Raw genomic sequence first — 23221 nt, forward strand, 5'->3', positions numbered from 1 at the left:
GCTAGCAGCGGCAAGTGCATACTCACTTGCTAGGGTACTCTTTACCTAGAAGGGCGCCCACGATTTTGATCTTGGGCATCATAAGGGAAAAAACTTGCGTCGGTCGCATCGCATGCGACCAAAAAATCGAATGCGATGCGACCGACGCGATTACCGCGATTTCCAATAGGGAACAATGTTTAATGTCCCAATTGACCCGATTTTCCATAGGGAACAATGTTAAATGGCCCACAAAGGCCAAATAGGCACCCTGAAGTGTGAAATGGCACCCCTAATTGTTAACGCCACCCCACGATCAACGTCAACCCGAAGCGTGGCGAGCGCAGCGGTACGCGTCCTCCGACCTTTTCATACCCCCACTATCCACGTCGGCGTGGAGTTGAGAATAGAAAGTGCGGCGAGCCCGAAGCGTGGCGAGCCCCGCGAGGGGACGCGGACACCTTCACAGGTGTCCGCGTCCCCTCGCGGGGCTCGCCACGCTACGGGCTTGCTGCGCTCGCCACACTTTCTATTCTCAACTCCACGCTGACGTGGATAGTGGGGGGTATGAAAAGGTTGTAGGACGCGTACCGCCGCCCCTCGCGGGCTCGCTGCGCTCGCCACGCTTCGGGTTGACGTTGATCCTGGGGTGGCGTTAACAATTGGGGGGGGCCATTTCACACTTCAGGGTGGCTATTTGGCCTCTGTGGGCCTTTTAACATTGTTCCCTATGGAAAATCGGGTCAATTGGGACATTTAACATTGTTCCCTATGGGTAATCGCGTCGGTCACATCGCATGCGATTTTTTGGTACATGCGATGCCCGCGATGGGCACTCTTCTAGGTAAAGAGTACCCTTGCTAGTTCTACTTGGAGGGTGCGATGGTGGGGGGGCATGGGCGCCATGATGCAATTTAAAGCAGGGCCCTTGTTAGCAATGTGCTCCATCATCTGAACATGTAGGATAATGAAGGGCATCATTAAACTTTCTTTAAACATTTGAAACTGTCGCTCAGAAGGTGAAATATGAGCGATGTACAGTATTTTAATATATTGCTTAGTGCAGTGGTAGCCAACCCTAGCCCTCGAGAGCTACCAACAGTTCACATTTTCCAGACAACCTAGCTGCTGCACAGCTGCACTCATTAATCATTGACACATTTCAAAAGATACACAGATGGAGCTAATCAGCTCACTTGTGATTCTGTGAGGAGACCTGCAAAACATGCACTGTTGGTAGCTCTCGAGGAATAGGGTTGGCTACCCCAGGCTTAGTGTTTAAGGGGCTTAAGATGCAAATCATGGATCATGAGTGTTAAACTTTTCCTGGGTTAAAGAAGGTGAAGGGGCAGTTTAAAGTATTTGATATGATCTGTTATGTAGTATGTACTGCAATGTTGATGTCTTAATTAAAGAAATGTTTATGTATGTTATTATTTTATTATGTATTGAATTTTGCATGTATATGTATGTGAGTACTTGATGTAGTGGCAAAAGGGAGTTAAATTCCTAGGGGTAAATTTACGAAGATGGTAGTGCTATTGCAGATAGGATGTTGTCCCTAGCAAATAATAAGAGTCTACTTATTTATTTAGCACCTTCTAGAAAATAATAGATATAGTTTGTTTGGTTGCCATGGACAACATCCCATCTTCAATAGAACTCCCATCTTACCCTCTAGTACAGTGGTTCCCAACCCTGGTCCTCAAGTACCCCCAACAGTGCATGTTTTCCAGGTCACCCGGCAGGTGCACTCATTATTCAGGCACATTTGAAAAGATCCACAGGTGGAGCTAATTATAGCACTTGTGTTTCTGTGTGGAGACCTGCAAAACATGCACTGTTGGGGGTACTTGAGGACCAGGGTTGGGAACCACTGCTCTAGTACATGGTCCTATACATGGCCAATTATTTCGATTCTGAGTTCAATTCTGTAGATATTGCAGATCCAGCATAGTAACTTTTACAGTGGAATGAAATTGGAAGATCCATCTCCCGGCTGCATTTAGGATGATTTGCAGGGGAGAACCCCCTTTTAAACAAGATACCAAAGAAACAAATGGATGTTAACAATGGGTGCTGGTTAGAAATGCGTCATTCCACGTCATTTAAACCTTGGGTGTCCACCACCAATCTCAAATTTCTCCTTCATCCACTAGGTGTCACTGGAGTTACACTGGGGAATAGAAGGCGACCACAGGGAGCATGGGCACTTTAAAATAATTAATCAGTGTGACCAACTCCTCCCCTTCTACTTCCCCTCCCAGGCAGTCTTAGATCGTGCCCAAAAGGGAGCAGGTCACATTTGGCGCAACTTCTGTTGTCAGCAATCAACAAGCTGCGGACAACGGGAGTTGTGATTCCAGTACCCGAGGATCAGCGTACTCAGGGATACTACTCCAGTCTGTTCCTTGTGCCGAAGCCGGATGGCTCGGTAAGGCCTATACTAAATCTAAAGGATTTGAATCCGTTTCTACAAGCGGGCAAATTCAAGATGGAGTCCCTGCAGTCGGTGATTCAGGTACTGGAACAGGGAGAGTTCCTGGTATCCTTGGATATCAGGGATGCATACCTGCACATCCCCATCTGGCCCCCTCACCAGGCCTTCCTCCGGTTCGCTATACAGGAACAACACTGGCAGTTCCAGGCCCTGCCGTTCGGTCTCTCAACGGCCCCCAGGGTCTTCACCAAGGTGATGGCAGTGATGATGGAGGTCCTCAGGGCTCAGGGGATTACCATCATCCCTTACTTGGACGATCTTCTTCTGAAGAATCGTTCGAGGGAGGCCCTGTTGTCCAACATACGGCTCACCCAGGAGACTCTCATCAGTCATGGGTGGATTCTGAACTTTGCAAAGTCTCAGCTACAGCCGTCTCAACGTCTTCTCTTTTTGGGGATGATTCTGGACACCCAGCAGATGAAGGTTTTTCTTCCATCCGACAAAGTTCAGTCCCTGCAGGTCCTGGTCAGGTCGGTCTTGCGACGGCCACAGGTAACGGTGCACCTTTGCACCAGACTCTTGGGGAAGATGGTGTCTTCCTTCGAGGCGGTACAATACGGCCGCTTCCACTCGCGCCAATTCCAGTTGTCTCTCCTTCACCAGTGGTCAGGGTCTCACCTGCATCTTCAGCAGCGGGTGACCCTGTCTCCTCGAGCCCGTCTGTCTCTGCTGTGGTGGCTCAACTCCGAAAACCTGCAAAGGGGCAGGAGGTTCGGCATATGGGAGTGGACTCTCCTCACCACAGACGCCAGCCTTCGAGGCTGGGGGGCGGTAACGCTGGAACACCAGTTCCAGGGTTTGTGGACGAGGCAGGAGAGCTTACTCTCCATCAAGGTGCTGGAACTCAGAGCAGTCTACTATGCTCTTCTGCAGGCGGGACACCTGCTGCGGAGCAGAGCAATCAGAGTTCAGTCCGACAACGCCACAGCCGTCGCCTACATAAACAAGCAGGGCGGCACTCGGAGCAAGGCGGCGATGAAGGAAGTAAGCAGGATCATCCTCTGGGCTCAGAACCATGCTCAGGCCTTGTCAGCGGTGTTCATCCCCGGAGTAGACAATTGGGAGGCCGACATTCTAAGTCGGCAGCATGCCCACCAGGGGGAGTGGTGCCTCAACCCTCAGGTATTTCAGTCCCTAATACATCGTTGGGGGTGTCCTCAGGTGGATCTGATGGCGTCCCGCCACAACTTCCAGCTCCCAACATACTTTGCGCGGACTCGAGATCCTCAGGCCGCAGGGGTAGACGCTCTGGTCGCTCCTTGGCCGTTCCGGTTCGTTTACCTCTTCCCTCCCTTTCCGCTGATCCCTCGGGTGTTACAGCGCATTCGCAGGGAGGGGGTAACGGCACTTCTGATAGCGCCGGATTGGCCCCGGCGCTCGTGGTACACCAACCTGACGGATCTTCTAATCGACGAGCCGTGGCCGCTACCTCATCAGGAGGACCTCCTCAGTCAGGGTCCCTTCATCTACCCAGATTTAGGACGTCTACATTTGACGGCGTGGCTGCTGAGAGGTCCATCTTGAGACATGCAGGTATCCCTAGGGCGGTGATACCCACAATGATGAGGGCCAGGAAGGAAGTCACCTCCAGACACTATCATCGGATTTGGAGATCCTATGTGGCGTGGTGCGAAAGACGCAGAGTGTCCTCTGCTCTGTTCAAGAAGGCTCGACTTCTCCTGTTTTTACAGGAGGGGTTAAACTCTGGACTTAGGCTGAATACACTAAAGGTGCAGGTTTCAGCACTCTCAGTTTTTTTCCAGAAACGTATAGCTCTCATTCCGGAAGTCCACACTTTTTTCCAGGGGGTGCTGAGGCTTCAGCCCCCTATTCGTCCGCCTACGGCTCCCTGGGACCTAGAGTTGGTCCTCAGATATTTGAGGTCATCAATATTTGAGCCTTTAGAAGAGGTGGATCTTCGATATCTCACTTGGAAGGTGGTTCTTCTTTTGGCTCTGGCATCGGCCAGACGTGTTTCGGAATTGGGTGCGCTTTCTTGTCGCTCACCGTTCCTCCAGTTTCATCCGGACAGAGCGGAGCTCCGTACCAGTCTTTCTTTCCTTCCAAAGGTGGTCTCAGCGTTTCACGTGAACCAGCCCATAGTGGTTCCAGCATTCACAGAGGCTTCACCTGAGGATAGGTCTTTGGATGTGGTGAGGGCCCTGCGGATTTATGTCTCTCGCACGGCTTCTCTTCGCAAGACGGATGTCTTGTTTGTTACCTACGACCCAGTGCGTCGTGGATGGCCAGCTTCAAAACAGACGCTGGCCAGATGGATCCGTCTGACTATTCGTCAGGCATACCTTGCTGAGGCTCAGACGCCTCCTACTAACATAGGCGCGCACTCCACCAGATCGGTGGGTCCTTCATGGGCGGCTGCCCGTGGGGTCTCCCTGCAACAGCTCTGTCGGGCTGCGACATGGTCAGGTCGGCACACTTTTGTGCGATTTTATAGGTTTGATACCTTTGCGGCACCAGCTTCTCAGTTTGGCCGCTCTGTTTTAAGGGGATCTCAGCGCTCACCCACCCGGGTTGAAAGCTCTGGGACGTCCCCAGTGTAACTCCAGTGACACCTAGTGGATGAAGGAGAAACAGGGATTTTGTACTTACCGTAAATCCTTTTCTCCGAGTCCACAGGTGTCACTGGACGCCCGCCTCAGCGCTGTTCTCCACCTGTTATGTGCAGTGTTAGGTTCCTATTGGGTAACCTCTGGAGTTTTCCCTTGTCAGGGTTATTTAAACATGGTTATTACACACCTGTCTCATCTGGTTTGACTCTGTGTGTGTGTGTTTGTTTTTTCATATATATACATTCTTTTTCTACTATTTGTATTGAATGATGTTATGTTGTGATGAACCTCCTCTCGGATGTGTGTTATATCTTTCTGCTCCCTTTCGGGCACGATCTTTATGACTGCCTGGGAGGGGAAGTAGAAGGGGAGGAGTTGGTCACACTGATTAATTATTTTAAAGTGCCCATGCTCCCTGTGGTCGCCTTCTATTCCCCAGTGTAACTCCAGTGACACCTGTGGACTCGGAGAAAAGGATTTACGGTAAGTACAAAATCCCTGTTTTTCCAAATTTTTGTATTCAAAAGAGGATGTCCGAATAACTTTCCTTTATGCCCAGTAGATATTTTTGGCAAAAATACTGGGTTTTTGGACTTACAGATGTAGCGCCTTTCATTCAGCCGGGGGCTGGTGATAGAATCGCTTGCTGCCAGCCGCCGAAGGGGGTGCGTGTGTACGAGATGCTTGCATGGCCCGTTCCGACTGAACTCCCCGCACCCTCTCCCCCAACCCTGCCCGTCTCCCTGAAGCAGAGACAGGAGGGGTTTGTGCTCCCGGCCGCCTGTCTGGGACGCACGTTTGTGAGACACTTGCGCGCCCCAGTCAGATGGAGCACCTCTCCACCAGCTGGAGGGGATCTGGCGAGCGCTGGAGCTGTATGACAGGCGATACATCTGTACCTGTAAAATCCTTATTTTCTGCAACCATGGTGCATGGCGGATTATTCAACATGATGTTGTGACTCCACCTGGGGTTGTAATTAAACAGAGGCTATATCGCATACCCAAAGCGGGCAGCAGTAAAGCAAGTGGTGGAATAGCTGATACACCTAGGGGTCATAGAGGAATCAACCCCACCAAGTGTAATAATTCCATTGTCTTCGTACCTAAACCTTCGGGTACTTTAAGATTTTGCAATGACTTCTGTAAGCTAAATTGAGTTTCTTGATTCTCCCCGGGTTGATAAGCTGGTAGAAAATGTAGCCAAGAGTCAGTATCTTACCACCCTGGATTTGATAAAGTACAAAGTGTTTACATGGCAACCTTCCAGAGAGCTATGAACCAGTTGCTGCAGCCCTACAGGGATATGCAGCTGCATACAGTTGTGCTCATAAGTTTACATACCCTAGCAGAATTTGTGATTTTCTGACCATTAGTCAGAGAATATGAACGATAACTCACAACCTTTTCTTTCACTCATGGTTAGTGGTTGGGTGAAGCCATTTATTGTCAAACAACTGTGTTCACTCTTTTTAACCCCTTCCCGACATTTGACGTACATTTACGTCATGGTCGGGATGTACTTCCCGACACATGGCATAAATGTACGTCATGCCATTTAACTGTCACCGCGTCTAGAGACGCGGTGACAGAGGGACGATGTCTGCTGTCCCTGACAGCAGACATCTTCCCTCATTGCCCAGGGGGGGCAGCGATGCCCTCGCCCATCGGCGATCGCTGTGATTGGCTGTTCAATGTGAACAGCCAATTACAGCGTTTTTCTGTGTACCGGCGAATAACGTTCGCCGGTGACACAGGGATCGGTGGTGATTGGTGCTGTAAAGTACAGCACCAATCACCACCGGGTGTAAGGGTGACACTGGTGGTCACCCCACCTGCCCCCAAAGGCTGTGATTGGTCCGTTGGACCGACGGACCAATCACAGCCATTTCACCTCAGATGAAATAACGGAGACAGCCCTGCAGCCGCCATTCCGGTCAGGAACAGCGTGCAGAGCGGTCTCCGTGCCCATCTGTGCCCTATACTGACCTGATCAGCGTTGGTGCCAGCTCCTGGTGTGACTTCCTTGTGTGACTTCCTTGTGCTGCTGCTGCTGCAGCAGCATCATTGTGTCAGACATTTAAATTGTGTGCTTTAATTTTGTATCTGCTGCCCCCTGCTGCCCCCCTTTTGTGCTGATCACTATAAACTAAGTGATCAGCACCTTTTTTGGGCTGCAGGTTTTTTTTTTTATATATATACCCTGTCAGGTTGCACCCACAGTTGTGTGCCTGCTGCCCCTCACTGCTAATCAGTGTTGCATCACTGCTAATCAGTGGTGCATCACTGATCAGCAGTTGTTGTTTTTTTGAGGGTGTTGTGGGTTTTTTGAAAAAAAAATTTTTTACACCCACAGTGATTTTGTGGGTGTCCTGTGGCCGCTGAGCGCTGATCAGTGACGTACATCACTGAACAGCATTTTTGGCACAGGGTTGATATAATTTTTTTTCAGCAGTTTTTTTTTATTTTATTTTTTTGGAGAGTGCTGTGGGCTTTTTTTTTTTAAATTGTTTTTACACCCACGGTGCTTTTGTGGGTGTCCTGTGGCCGCTGAGCGCTGATCAGTGACGTACATCACTGAACAGCATTTTTGGCACAGGGTTGATATAATTTTTTTTCAGCAGTTTTTTTTTATTTTATTTTTTTGGAGAGTGCTGTGGGCTTTTTTTTTTTAATTGTTTTTACACCCACGGTGTTTTTGTGGGTGTCCTGTGGCCGCTGAGCGCTGATCAGTGACGTACATCACTGAACAGCATTTTTGGCACAGGGTTGATATAATTTTTTTTCAGCAGTTTTTTTTTATTTATTTTTTTTGGAGAGTGCTGTGGGCTTTTTTTTTTTAATAGTTTTTACACCCACGGTGCTTTTGTGGGTGTCCTGTGCCCGCTGAGCGCTGATCAGTGACGGACGTTACTGACCAACATCTGTGCTCAATTTTTGGCGCAGGAGCTTTTTTTTTTTTTTTTTTTTTAACTTACACGTGTTAAAGCACTACATACACACTACATACCCCCCGTGTTGAAATAAAGTTTGTACCCCCCCCCTACACTATACACGTGTTGAAAAACTACACTTAAAAATAATAAAACTGTCCCAATCATCGCAAAGACTGTTTTCAGCGGAGGAGGCATATGCCCTTCTTGCCTCTGACACTGACACAGCCAGTGAAGTAAGCGATGAATTGGCATTTGTCTTAAGCTCCTCTTCCTCCTCTAGTGATGAGGGACCCCCTCAAAGACGCCCCCGTAGAGCAGCTGAGACCCCCCCCCCCAATGATTGATCTCGTATGGACCCCACCACCAGACAATTTTGAGCCCCAGGTTCCTGAGTTTTTGGCCAACCCAGGAATCCAATTGGATAGTACAGGCCTCAAAGAAATTGACTTTTTCAAAGTCTTTTTCTCTGATGATTTTATAAATTTAATGGTGGACCAAAGTAATTTATATGCCCAGCAGTTTATTGCCCAAAACCCCACGTCATCATTTGCTAGGTGGACCCCTGTAGATGCAGTAGAGATGATGACGTTTTGGGGTCTGGTGTTACATATGGGCATAGTTAAAAAGCCAGAAATTAGGCAATATTGGAGTACAGATGTTCTGTACAGCACCCCACTTCATCGTATGGCCATGACCCGGACTCGTTTTGAGACGATCCTTAAATTTTTGCATTACAACGATAATGCACAGTGCCCACCCAGAGATGATCCCACCTTTGACCGGCTATTCAAAGTCAGGCCGGTCATTGATCATTTCAGCGCCAAATTTGCTGAGATGTACATCCCCCAAAAATTCATTTGTGTAGACGAGTCACTTATACATTTTAAAGGAAGGGTTAAATTCCGCCAGTACCTTCCCAATAAGAGAGCAAGGTATGGCATAAAAATGTATAAGCTGTGCGAAAGTACCTCAGGGTACACCCACAGGTTTAGGGTATATGAAGGGAAGGACACAAGAATTGAACCGCCAGAATGCCCCCCCTCCCTCGTAGGTGTTAGTGGAAAGATTGTCTGGGATTTAGTGCACCCCTTCCTGGATAAGGGTTATCACCTCTATGTGGATAACTTTTACACCAGCATCCCCCTGTTTAAGGCCCTTGGTTCAAGAGGTACAGCAGCTTGCGGTACTGTGCGCAAGAACCAAAGAGGCCTCCCAAAAACGCACGTTGCCCAATTACTGAGAAAGGGTGAAAGCAGGGGAATATGCACCGAAAATATGTTGTTGGTCAAATATAAGGACAAGAGGGATGTCCTTATACTGACAACAATTCACAGAGACAGTACCACCTCCGTCCCTGTACGAGGTACCAGTACCCACACCTCAAAACCTATTTGTATCCTTGATTACAATAAGTACATGGGCGGAGTGGATCTTTCAGATAAGGTACTGAAGCCGTACAGTGCCCTGCGGAAAACAAAAATCTGGTATAAGAAGCTGGCCGTGTATATCATCCAGATGGCACTGTATAACGCTTACGTACAGTACTATTCCGTTCTACCAGCCAGACGGGGACATTTATGCACTTTCAAGAGGAAGTCATAAAGGGCCTAATATTTGGGAACCAGCAGGCAGAGGGCCCCAGTACTTCTAGTACTGGCCCCAGTACTTCTAGTACTGGCCCCCGTATTGTATCAGGGCAGCATTTTACTAACGAAATCCCCTCCACTGGAAAAAAGGGCAGGACACAAAAAAGGTGCAAAGTTTGCTATAAAAAGGGAATACGAAAGCAAACTATTTTCCACTGTGAAACTTGCCCCGACAAACCCGGTCTATGTATGAAGGAGTGCTTTAAAATATACCACACATCTATGGATTATTAGGTTCATCATTTCACCGTGCTTCGGGGGTCTTGCTAATGCGACATAGCACCCACCATTCATTCCACCAGAATCTGTGCGGCAAAATCCAAATATCACTCCTTCCCTTCTGAGTCCTGCCATGCACCCAAATGGTATTTTTTGGTCACATATGAGGCATTGCCGTACTCGGGAGAAATTGGGGCACAGATTTTGGGGTGCTTTGTCTCCTTCATTCCTTGTGAAAATGAAAAATTTTGAGCCAGAACTGCATTTTTGTGTAAAAAAAATGTAATTTTTCATTTTCACAGCCCAGTTGTACCACAATTGGTGAAACCCCTGGGGGTTTGAAATGTACACTATACCCCTAGATGAATTCCCTGAGGGGTGTAGTTTGCAAAATGGGGTCACTTGTGGGGGGGTTCCACTGTATTGGTGCTTCGGGGGTCTTGCTAATGCGACATAGCACCCACCATTCATTCCAGCAGAATCTGTGCTGCAAAATCCAAATATCACTCCTTCCCTTATGAGTCCTGCCATTTTTTGGTCACATATGAGGCATTGCCATACTCGGGAGAAATTGGGGCACAGATTTTGGGGTGCTTTGTCTCCTTCATTCCTTGTGAAAATGAAAAATTTTGAGCCAGAACTGCATTTTTGTGTAAAAAATGTAATTTTTCATTTTCACAGCCCAGTTGTACCACAATTGGTGAAACCCCTGGGGGTTTGAAATGTACACTATACCCCTAGATGAATTCCCTGAGGGGTGTAGTTTGCAAAATGGGGTCACTTGTGGGGGGGTTCCACTGTATTGGTGCTTCGGGGGTCTTGCTAATGCGACATACAGATGGGTCTTTTCCCATCTTGGCAGGGGATGGCGCTGGCGTCGCCAGCCGCCATCCCCCGCCAGCGCCATGGCGATCGTGAGAAGGGGACGCGCGCACGAGAGGCGCGCGCGTCCCCTTCCGACGGCACTTCCATACGTTTCCCTGGGTCCCCGCCGACTGCCCGCACCCCCCCTAACCCCCCCCCCCTAACCCTGTCCGTCTCCCTGAGGCGGAGACGGACAGGGTTTCCGTCGCGCTAGCGACGGAGACTGAGACTCGCGTGAGACGCACGCGCGTCTCAGTCTCCTCGCTGGCGTGGCTGCTGGCGGGTCGCCAGCGCAGACGCCATGGCGACCCGCCAGCAAGGATGGGACAAGACCCATCTGTAGCACCCACCATTCATTCCACCAGAATCTGTGCTGCAAAATCCAAATATCACTCCTTCCCTTCTGAGTCCTGCCATGCACCCAAATGGTATTTTTTGGTCACGTATGAGGCATTGCCGTACTCGGGAGAAATTGGGGCACAGATTTTGGGGTGCTTTGTCTCCTTCATTCCTTGTGAAAATGAAAAATTTTGAGCCAGAACTGCATTTTTGTGTAAAAAATGTAATTTTTCATTTTCACAGCCCAGTTGTACCACAATTGGTGAAACCCCTGGGGGTTTGAAATGTACACTATACCCCTAGATGAATTCCCTGAGGGGTGTAGTTTGCAAAATGGGGTCACTTGTGGGGGGGTTCCACTGTATTGGTGCTTCGGGGGTCTTGCTAATGCGACATACAGATGGGTCTTTTCCCATCTTGGCAGGGGATGGCGCTGGCGTCGCCAGCCGCCATCCCCCGCCAGCGCCATGGCGATCGTGAGAAGGGGACGCGCGCGCACGAGAGGCGCGCGCGTCCCCTTCCGACGGCGCTTCCATACGTTTCCCTGGGTCCCCGCCGACTGCCCGCACCCCCCCTAACCCCCCCCCCCCCCAACCCTGTCCGTCTCCCTGAGGCGGAGACGGACAGGGTTTCTGTCGCGCTAGCGACGGAGACTGAGACTCGCGTGAGACGCACGCGCGTCTCAGTCTCCTCGCTGGCGTGGCTGCTGGCGGGTCGCCAGCGCAGACGCCATGGCGACCCGCCAGCAAGGATGGGACAAGACCCATCTGTAGCACCCACCATTCATTCCACCAGAATCTGTGCTGCAAAATCCAAATATCACTCCTTCCCTTCTGAGTCCTGCCATGCACCCAAATGGTATTTTTTGGTCACGTATGAGGCATTGCCGTACTCGGGAGAAATTGGGGCACAGATTTTGGGGTGCTTTGTCTCCTTCATTCCTTGTGAAAATGAAAAATTTTGAGCCAGAACTGCATTTTTGTGTAAAAAAATTTAATTTTTCATTTTCACAGCCCAGTTGTACCACAATTGGTGAAACCCCTGGGGGTTTGAAATGTACACTATACCCCTAGATGAATTCCCTGAGGGGTTTAGTTTGCAAAATGGGGTCACTTGTGGGGGGGTTCCACTGTATTGGTGCTTCGGGGGTCTTGCTAATGCGACATAGCACCCACCATTCATTCCACCAGAATCTGTGCGGCAAAATCCAAATATCACTCCTTCCCTTCTGAGTCCTGCCATGCACCCAAATGGTATTTTTTGGTCACATATGAGGCATTGCCGTACTCGGGAGAAATTGGGGCACAGATTTTGGGGTGCTTTGTCTCCTTCATTCCTTGTGAAAATGAAAAATTTTGAGCCAGAACTGCATTTTTGTGTAAAAAATGTAATTTTTCATTTTCAAAGCCCAGTTGTACCACAATTGGTGAAACCCCTGGGGGTTTGAAATGTACACTATACCCCTAGATGAATTCCCTGAGGGGTGTAGTTTGCAAAATGGGGTCACTTGTGGGGGGGTTCCACTGTATTGGTGCTTCGGGGGTCTTGCTAATGCGACATAGCACCCACCATTCATTCCACCAGAATCTGTGCGGCAAAATCCAAATATCACTCCTTCCCTTCTGATTCCTGCCATGCACCCAAATGGTATTTTTTGGTCACATATGAGGCATTGCCGTACTCGGGAGAAATTGGGGCACAGATTTTGGGGTGCTTTGTCTCCTTCATTCCTTGTGAAAATGAAACATTTTGAGCCAGAACTGCATTTTTGTGTAAAAAATGTAATTTTTCATTTTCACAGCCCAGTTGTACCACAATTGGTGAAACCCCTGGGGGTTTGAAATGTACACTATACCCCTAGATGAATTCCCTGAGGGGTGTAGTTTGCAAAATGGGGTCACTTGTGGGGGGGTTCCACTGTATTGGTGCTTCGGGGGTCTTGCTAATGCGACATAGCACCCACCATTCATTCCACCAGAATGTGTGCTGCAAAATCCAAATATCACTCCTTCCCTTCTGAGTCCTGCCATGCACCCAAATGGTATTTTTTGGTCACATATGAGGCATTGCCGTACTCGGGAGAAATTGGGGCACAGATTTTGGGGTGCTTTGTCTCCTTCATTCCTTGTGAAAATTAAAAATTTTGAGCCAGAACTGCATTTTTGTGTAAAAAATTTAATTTTTCATTTTCACAGCCCAGTTGTACCACAATTAGTGAAACCCCTGGGGGTTTGAAATGTACACTATACCCCTAGATGAATTCCCTGAGGGGTGTAGTTTGCAAAATGGGGTCACTTGTGGGGGGGTTCCTAACTTTTAGCATCTTATGGTGCCTAGAAACCTACATGGTGCCTAAAAAATAATCTCATAAAAAGGAGGCTCCAAAATCAAGTAGGTGCTCCTTCTATTATGAAGCCTGCGGTTTGCTCAACGTGCACACTAGGGCCACATATAGGATATTTATGAAAACAAAAGAATTGGGGGAATCAATTTTTAGTCACATTTCTCTAGTAAAATCTACTGTGTTCCTTAGAAAAATGTATTAAAATTAGAAATCTGCAAAAAAAAATGAAATTTTCAAATTTCACCTACACTTTGTTTAAATTCCTGTGAAACACCTAAAGGGTTAACAAACTTCCAAAATGCTGTTTTGAATACTGTGAGGGGTGCAGTTTTTGAAATGGCATCATTTATGGGGGTGTCTCACATACAAGTCCCTCAAAGTCACATCAGAACTGAACTGGTCCCTAAAAAAATCAGTGTTTGAAATTTTCTTGAAAATTTGAGAATTTGCTATTCATATTTTAAGCCTCCTAGTGTCCAAAAAAATTAAAAGGAGGTTGAAATAATGATGGAAACATAAAGTAGACATATGGTCTATGTTAGTTATTAACTATTTTGAGTGGTATGATTATTTGTCTCACAAGCAGAAAATTTAACATTTTGCAAATTGCAAAATTTTCAATTTTTTTACAACATTTTGGTATTTTTCACAAAAAAACACAGACTGTATCGACCAAAATTTACCACTACCTTGAAGTACAATGTGTCACGAGAAAACAATCTTAAAATCACTGGGATAAGTAAAAGCAAAAAAAAGTTATCCCCACTTAAGTGATACATGTCAGATTTGAAAAAAAAGGCTCTGTCAGGAAGGCAAAAACAGGCTGTGTCGGTAAGGGGTTAAATCATAATGACAACTGAAACTAACCAAATGACCCTGATCAAAAGTTTACATACCCCAGTTCTTAATACCGTGTATTGCCCCCTTTAACATAAATGACAGCTCGAAGTCTTTTGTGGTAGTTGTGGATGATGGTTTTTTTTTTCTCAGATGGTAAAGCTGCCCATTCTTCTTGGCAAAAAAAACTCCAGTTCATGTAAATTCTTGGGCTGTCTTGCATGAACTGCACGTTTGAGATCTCCCCAGGGTGGCTCAATCATATTGAGGTCAGGAGACTGAGATGGCCACTCAAGAACCTTCACTTTATTCTGTTGTAGCCAATGACAGGTCGACTTAGCATTGTGTTTTGGATCATTGTCATGTTGGAACATCCAAGTATGTCCCATGTGTAGCTTCTGGGCTGATGATTGCAAATTTTCCTCCAGTATTTTTTAATAACATGCTGCATTCATCTTGCCATCAATTTTGACCAAGTTTCCAGTACCATTGTAGCTCACACATCTCCAAAACATCAGCGATCCACCTCCGTGTTTCACAGAAGAATGGTGTACCTTTCATCATACTGTAGGCCTTGTCAACTCCTCACTAAATATAAAGATTATGGTTGTGGTCAAAAACTTATATTTTGGTCTCATCACTCAAAATGACTTTGTTCCACAAGTTTTGAGGCTTGTCTCTGTGCTTTAAGTTGAAGACACAAAAACAAGACAAATATATTGGCGCTAGAACTCAAACTGTACTATGTCCTTATTTTAATTATTGGGGTGTAGACCATATACACTACTGTTTGCTGAGTCCCAAAACCATGGGAATAACACACACAGTAGGTTCCTGCAGCGTAATTATAGGAAATGCGAATTTCCCAATAGTAAAGATACAAAGAAAAAACATATAACGCGCTGAAAACAATATTTATCTGAAATAATGCAAATATTTAATAGACTAAGAAAATTATTTAAATACACATATAATATATAACACTGGCCAGTGATAAAAAAACTATTTCATAAAAACACAATTAGTTGCAGACAAAATCCATTGTGGTTAATTCAATACCAATTGGGTATGGATGTTCTATTTATCCCATATATAGGTGGGGAGAGTTAGTGGCTCCCTTATATATTAGATTTTGCCTGGCCAGACACAATAAAAAAATGTGACGAAAAAATATATATAAAAATAAGTAAAAAGTATATTTAATACCCCTCTCTTAGATTGGAAATGAAGAGAGAGGGAGAGAGAAAAAGATAAAATATAAAAGTCCAAAGGGAGAGATCTCCCTGTACCTGCTGTATGTGCACCGGTGCAGTTTTTTGGGGCTGTGTTGCAGCAGTCTTTTTAAAGTTCCTGGAAATCCAGGCTCCGGGTTAGATTGCAAGTGGTGTGGTTACCAAACCCAGGAGATTTACTGCAGGTAACAGGGCTCTTGTCTCTCTGGCACTCCGGAGATGAGGTTGCTCAGTCAGAATTGGCAACTAATTGTGTTTTTATGAAACAGTTTTTTATCACTGGCCAGTGTTATATATTATATGTGTATTTAAATAATTTTCTTAGTCTATTAAATATTTACATTATTTCAGATATATATTGTTTCCAGCGCGTTATATGTTTTTTCTTTGTCTCTGTGCTGTTTGGAGTATTGTAAGCGGGATGCTTTGTGGCATTTCCGTAGTAATGCTTTCTTCTGGTGTCTCAACCATGCAGCCCATTTTTCTTCAAATGGCTCCGCATTGTGCATCTTGAAACAACCACACCACTTTTTTTCAGAGCGTCCTGTATTTCAGCTGAAGTTATTTGTGGGTTTTTCTTTGCATCTCGAACAATTTTCCTGACAGTTGTGGCTGAAATTTTTGTTGGTCTACCTCAGTGGTTACCAACCCTGGTCCTCAAGTACCCCCAACAGTACACATTTTCCAGGTCACCCAGCAGGTGCATAGATTATTCAGGCACATTTTAAAAGATCCACAGGTGGAGCTAATTATTTCACACGTGATTCTGGGTAGAGCGGCTCCATCTGTAACCCGTTTATTAGCTTTGTTGTTCTTCTTCTTTGGAATTTTTCCAGTTTCCACTTCTTTTTATAGTGCTGGGCCCAGAATTGTACTCTGTATTCTAAATGCTTTTCTCTTTCCTCCACTAGGTGACACTGGAGAGCTACAGTGGGGAATAGAAGGCGACCACAGGGAACTTGGGCACTTTAGAATAAATTAACAGTGACTAACTCCTCCCCTTCTACTTCCTCTCCTAGGCAGTCTTAGCATGTGCCCTGCGGGAGCTGAGTGCGTTCAATGCTCACTCCTGGGCTTTTTTTATTTTTTAATATAATTATGATCTGCAATCAGCAAGAGGACAGGCAGGTAGCCCCCTGTCCCTACCTGCCTGCGACGAGGGCGCTGTCGGCGGGTCCGGTCGCAGCTGCATGCAGCTTGCCTCCGGTACCTAGCTGCAGGATCCACAGATCCTGAGGTCCCGTCGCCGCTGCTTGCAGCGCGCCTCGAGGACCAGTCAGCACGCCGCACCCGACAGCCAAGGCAGGGGTAAGTATAGCACTGATCCCCCGTTAGTGGGGGATTCAGTGTAAAAGACGCGGCAGCGCACTTTTAAATACAGCGCCATTACTGAGGAGCGAGAGCGCGGCATGCTGGGTACTTCCGCTTCCTCCTTCTTTGTAGGAGCGGCAGCCATTGAAGCAGCAGCGTGATCCGCGGCTCCCTCGAGGCGTCTGTAAAGTGCCAGTGACCCTGGTTCAGTGAGTCACAGCGGGACATAGGAGGTCAGGGCGGCTTGGACTGTGTCCAAAAAGGTCCCTTAGCCGGCGCAAGTTATATTTATATACAGTGCGCATATCGGGCTTGTGGCAGACTCTGCCTTTTTTTCTATACCTCCTGTCCGGTATTCCATCTTTCTCTACTCTCTGTGAAAGATTGCTGAGTGTATGATGGCTGGTGGGGCTATTAAAAAGATTGCTTGCAAGAAGTGCAGCACTAAGTTCACCCCACACGCGGAGGGCGCCATTTTATGTCCCTCATGTGCTGCATCCCCAGCCCCCCCTCCTTCAACGGCGGGGCAGGATATGCCTGTATGGGCTTCCCAGTTGTCCACAGTGATTTCTCAGCTAGCTTCTGAGTTATCTTCGGCCAGACAAGATAGGGATGCAGCCAGGGATCAGCAGGCAGAATTAACCTCTGCTGTTGAGGGTCTGTCTAGAGCATTACACGCAGACCCCTCTACACCCCCTCCTCCTAGACTGGCTTCTGCTAATAGGATTTTTCCTCAGGTCCCTCTGTTAGATGATACAGATGATGACATGCCAGCTCTAGAGGAGGGTGAATTTCATGAGCCTGACGCTGAGCCTGAAGCTCCGCTAATACAGGACACTGATGTCCCCTCTCAGGGTCTAGAGGACTTGATACAAGCAGTCCGGTTAACCCTTAATGCGCGCCCCTCAGTGTTTGCTAAAAAGCAGAGACAGTCTGCATATTTCCCAGCCTCAGAGGAGCTGGATGAACACCTGCAAAAAGCTTGGTTACACCCGGACAAAAAGTTTCAGGTGTCTCAGATTTTTCACTGCCTATCCCTTTCCTAAAGATGCTAGGAAGTCATGTGAAACGCCACCTGCTGTTGATTCTTCAGTATCACGCTTGTCCAAAAAGACAGTGTTGCCCATTCCGGGAGCCTCTACCCTTAAGGATGTGTCTGATAGGCGGTTAGAGAGTGCCCTGAAGAATATTTATTCGGCCGCTGGTCTTTTAAAACGGCCAGCACAAGTGGGCTGTTGGCTCAATAGGGCCATGGAGGTATGGGCATCCCAGGTGGCCTCCTCTCTAGACCCAGGGGCAAGTGATATGTTGCTCTTAGTGGAACACATACGTGAGGCTGCAGGTTACTTAGTAGAAGCCTCTTCTGATGTTTGTATGCTTGCAGCTCGTATCTCTGCCCTCTCAGTTTCTGCTCGCCGTACACTTTGGTTGAGACAGTGGAATGCAGACGCCGACTCCAAGAAGGCGGTGGAAGCATTACCCTTTGCGGGTGAGGCGCTCTTTGGTCCAGAACTGGACAAAATGATCTCACAGGCTACCGGGGGAAAGTCTCAGTTCCTGCCTACAGCAGCCCCTCCCCCACGTAGGTCATTTCCTACTACTGGAGGGCAGTCCTTTCAGTCATTTGGGCCCACCCCCAGATTCAGGGGTAGGTCTAGGGGAACGGCTACCAGTTCCAGAGGCTTCCGAGGAAGAGGCAGAGGTTCAGCCAGTGCTCCAATCCTGGATGCAAAGGTTACCTCAAAGCCCTCGGCATGACTCTCCCAGCCCCTGTCCGGAACACAGGGTGGGGGGCCGGCTGCTGTTTTACCATCAGGTTTGGGCCAAGTCATGCCAGGATGCATGGGTAAGGGACCTGGTGGTGGTAGGCTACAAGATAGATTTCCTGTTGCCTCCTCCTCTACGTTTCTTTCCCACAGGTTTGCCAGCTTCGCAAGAGAAAGGCAGGGCCTTGCAGGCCGCCATTCAAAAGCTCAGGGACCTGGGGGTGGTTATCCCAGTCCCGGAACCAGAAAAGGCAAAGGGATTCTATTCCAGCCTTTTTCTGGTTCCCAAGCCGGACGGCTCAGTAAGGCCCATCTTGAACCTAAAGCAGCTCAATCCCTTTCTGCGGTTCACTCGCTTCAAGATGGAGTCACTGCAGTCAGTCATTGCAGACCTGGAACCGGGGGAGTTTCTCGTATCCATCGATATAAAGGATGCATACCTGCATATCCCCATCTGGCCCCCTCACCAGGCATTCCTGCGTTTTGCTGTCCAGAACTGTCACCTGCAGTTCCGAGCCCTTCCATTCGGCCTCTCCTCTGCGCCCCGGGTGTTTACCAAAGTGATGGCTGTCATGATGGAGATACTCAGGGCTCAAGGAGTTACCATTGTCCCTTACTTGGACGACCTCCTGCTGAAGGCTCTGTCCAAGGAAATCCTTCTGCACAACATCCACCTGACACGTCAGACTCTGGAGTCCCATGGCTGGATGCTCAACATCCAGAAGTCACAGCTGACCCCATCGCAGAGGATCCTGTTCCTAGGGATGACTTTGGACACGGTCCAGAGAAGGGTGTTCCTTCCCATGGACAAGATTTTGTCCTTGCAGGATGCGGTTCGACTGGTGCTGCAGCATCGAACGGTCTCAGTTCTTCTTTGCACAAGGCTGCTGGGAAGGATGGTGGCCACGTTCGAGGCGGTGCAGTACGGGCGGTTTCGATCTCGCCCCTTTCATCTGTCTCTGCTCCGCCAGTGGACAGGTTCACACCTGTTTCTGCATCAGCGAATCTCTCTTTCCCATCAGGCTTGAGCATCACTGGCGTGGTGGCTCGACTCCAGCAACCTGCAGGAGGGGTGGAGGTTCGCCATACACAATTGGATGCTCCTCACCACGGACGCCAGCCTCAGGGGCTGGGGAGCGGTCACGCTGGGCCTCCACTTCCAGGGACTGTGGACCCCGGAGGAAGCACAGATGTCCATCAATGTGCTGGAGCTCCGAGCGGTATACTATGCCCTCCTCCAAGCGGAAGTCGTTCTTCGGAACAAGGTTATCAGAGTGCAGTCGGACAACGCCACGGCTGTGGCTTACATAAACAAGCAAGGTGGCACTCACAGCCGTGCAGCGATGAGAGAGGTGAAGAGGATTCTTTGCTGGGTGCAGGAGCACGCAGGGGCCGTGTCTGCCATTTTCATACCAGGCGTGGAAAACTGGGAGGCAGACTACCTCAGCCGCCGAGACGTCCATCACGGAGAGACGTGTCTGAATCCTCAGGTCTTCCAGACCTTGACTCGTCGGTGGGGTTGTCCGCAGATAGACATGATGGCCTCCAGACACAACCACCAGTTGCCCCGGTACTGCGCTCGGACAAGAGATCCACAGGCAGTGGCAGTGGACGCTCTCACGGCACCCTGGACGGATCAGTTCCTCTACATCTTCCCTCCAGTGCCTCTCATCCCTCGGGTTCTGCAGAGAATCCGACGGGAGTTGGTGACAGTGCTGTTCATCGCCCCAGACTGGCCTCGCCGGTCGTGGTACACAGTTCTAACAGGCCTGTTAGTAGACGAACCGTGGCCCCTACCTCTCTGCGACGACCTGCTAACACAGGGTCCGTTCACCTGTCCCAACTTACAACATCTACATTTGACGGCATGGCTGTTGAGAGGTCCATCTTGAGGAAAGCAGGGATCCCTCAGGCAGTAATACCAACCATGATAGGGGCTAGAAAGCAGGTTACCTCGGTGCATTACCATCGCATCTGGAGGGCCTATGTGGCTTGGTGCGAATCCAGGAGGGTCTCCCCTGTAAACTTCAAGTTGGCCAGATTGCTGCTGTTCTTGCAGAAGGGCTTGTCTTCAGGACTCCGGCTGGGGTCCTTGAAAGTTCAAGTATCCGCCCTCTCCATTTTTTTCCAGAGGAAGCTAGCTCTTCTTCCTCAGGTACAGACTTTCTTCCAGGGGGTGTTGCGGCTGCAACCTCCCTTCAGGCCTCCTACTGCTCCATGGGACCTGGATGTGGTACTGGCTTTTCTCCAGTCCTCTGTATTTGAACCCATGGAGGAGGTGGACCTAAAATATGTCACGTGGAAGACTGTCCTACTGTTGGCCTTGGCTTCGGCTAGAAGGGTGTCGGAGCTGAGTGCTCTCTCTTGTAAGGCACTCTTCTTGCGTTTCCACGAGGATAGAGCGGAGCTGCGCACCTCTAGTGTTTTTCTCCCGAAGGTGGTCTGGCCAGAACGGAGTTTGTACGTAAGTCGGATGCCTTGTTTATCCTCTATGACTCCCTGTGTCCTGGTTGGCCCGCTTCCAAGCAGGCCCTGGCCAGGTGGATCAGGTTGACGATTCGTCAAGCTTATGTGGCTTCCTCTAGAGTGCCACCTTCTTCGATATCCGCCCATTCTACAAGGTCGGTGGGTACCTCCTGGGCGGCTGCCCGTGGAGTTTCTATACAGGATCTCTGTAGAGCGGCTACGTGGTCTGGACAGAAGACCTTTGTCCGCTTTTACAAGTTTGACACTTTTGCGGCAGCTGCTTCGCGGTTTGGCCGTTCTGTGTTAAGGGGCTCTCAGCGTCATCCCACCCGTGTTGGGAGCTCTGGGACGTCCCCACTGTAACTCTCCAGTGTCACCTAGTGGAGGAAAGAGAAAAGGGGATTTTGTACTTACTGTTAAATCCTTTTCTCAGACTCCATAGGTGACACTGGACGCCCACCCGACGCTGCCTCTACTTTTACTGTTTGGTTTCAGGTTGTTTCAATTACCTGAAGTTAAGAGACTGTTATACTTAGTCTGAATTCTGAGTTGTTACCAAGTTTTTTGTGAATGGGTTCATTCTGTTATGAATGCTATTCTTCAAACTATATTTTCACTCTATGTGAGTGTGTGTGTGACTTGTTATGTTATGTTTGACCTTCTCTCGAAGTGTGTTGTTTTCCTTTCTTCCAGCTCCCTCCGGGCACATACCTAGACTGCCTAGGAGAGGAAGTAGAAGGGGAGGAGTTAGTCACTGTTAATTTATTCTAAAGTGCCCAAGCTCCCTGTGGTCGCCTTCTATTCCCCACTGTAACTCTCCAGTGTCACCTATGGAGTCTGAGAAAAGGATTTAACAGTAAGTACAAAATCCCCTTTTTACAGTGGCATAATTACATTTGAGTCCTTAGTCTCCATACCCCTTCTTATACAGGCTAGTATCCTGTTGGTCTTATTTGTTGCTGCATGACACAGAGCACTACACCCCAGTTTATCAATTTGGACTCCTACTGTACAGTAGGTCCTTTTCCAGTTCTGAAATACCCAAAGAAACCCTGCTTAGGTTATAACTAGCACCCTGGTTATGTCTCCCAAGATGTATAACCTTGCATTTTTCCACATTGAACCTCATTTTCAAATTTTTTGCCAACTTCTAGTTTAAGATTGCTCTGAAGCGTGGAGACCGTGGCGTAAGTTTGTCCCAGGTGCCTGGAGGCAAGATGAATGTTGATGCCCCCCTCTTTATTTATTTTTATTTGATTTTTCTGCCCCCTGTTATATCTTAAAATTATTTTGACACTTCCTGTAATACATTTGTTTGGCATGTGCGATTTTTTTTTTCTCTCACAAACCCATACTGATGATACTATGGAGCTCTAAATTCCCTCAAATAATTTCCCCACTATTGATGGGGTGCCGGATGGGGTCCCGACAGTCATTAACCTGATGTCGGGTTCCCGACGGCTGTTGGCTATTCTCCCTCGTGGAGGTCCACGACCCCCACAGAGGGAGAATAGAATAGGTGGCGAGCATAGCCAGCCACCGAGCCCGCAAGAGGCATTGTTGTGCTGGCCACGCTGTCTGAGTCCGGCCAGTCAGGATCCCGATGTCAGGCTAATGACTGGTGGGATCCCGACTGTCGGAACGGCATACCACACCCTATTGATGTTAATCTAACACATGGTTCCTCAAACTGTGGCCCTCCAGATGTTTTGAAACTACAAATTCCAGCATGCCTTGCCACAGTTTTGCTATAAGGGAGTGTTAAAACTGTGGCAAGGCATGCTGGGATTTGTAGTTTCACAACATCTGGAGGGCCGCAGTTTGAGGACCCATGATCTAACAGCTCTATAATTTGCAGGGTCATCATTTTTGCTGATAGGCTGGGGCTGCGGGCTATGGTAGGGCCATTGGAAGCTGTGAGGAGTTTGGTGACCTGTGCTGCTGACACCTGTAATGTGCTGTACTGTAACCATGTGACCATACTGGAATGCTGTCACCTGCTACAAATAAAAGGGCAGATTTATTAAGCTTGGAGAAGAGATAAACTGGAGATAAAGCGGAGAAAAGGTAAAAGGAGATAACGCACCAGCCAATCAGCTGTGTTTGAAAAAGACAGTTGGGAGTTGATTGGCTGGTGCTTTATCTCCTTTTACCTTTTCTCCGCTTTATCTCCAGTTTATCTCTTCTCCAAGCTTAATAAATCTGCCCCTCAG

The 23221-nt window shown here is 48.2% G+C and overlaps 1 protein-coding gene across 1 annotated transcript in view; it reads left to right on the forward strand.

Moving 5' to 3' along the window:
- MLH1 (mutL homolog 1) overlaps positions 1 to 23221 on the forward strand; it is a 91130-nt gene that overhangs the window by 62085 nt on the left and 5824 nt on the right. The gene's annotated exons all lie outside the window — the stretch shown is intronic.

Source organism: Crinia signifera, chromosome 5 (genome assembly GCF_055691185.1).
Source record: "Crinia signifera chromosome 5, ASM5569118v1, whole genome shotgun sequence".
NCBI classification, from domain to species: domain Eukaryota; kingdom Metazoa; phylum Chordata; class Amphibia; order Anura; family Myobatrachidae; genus Crinia; species Crinia signifera.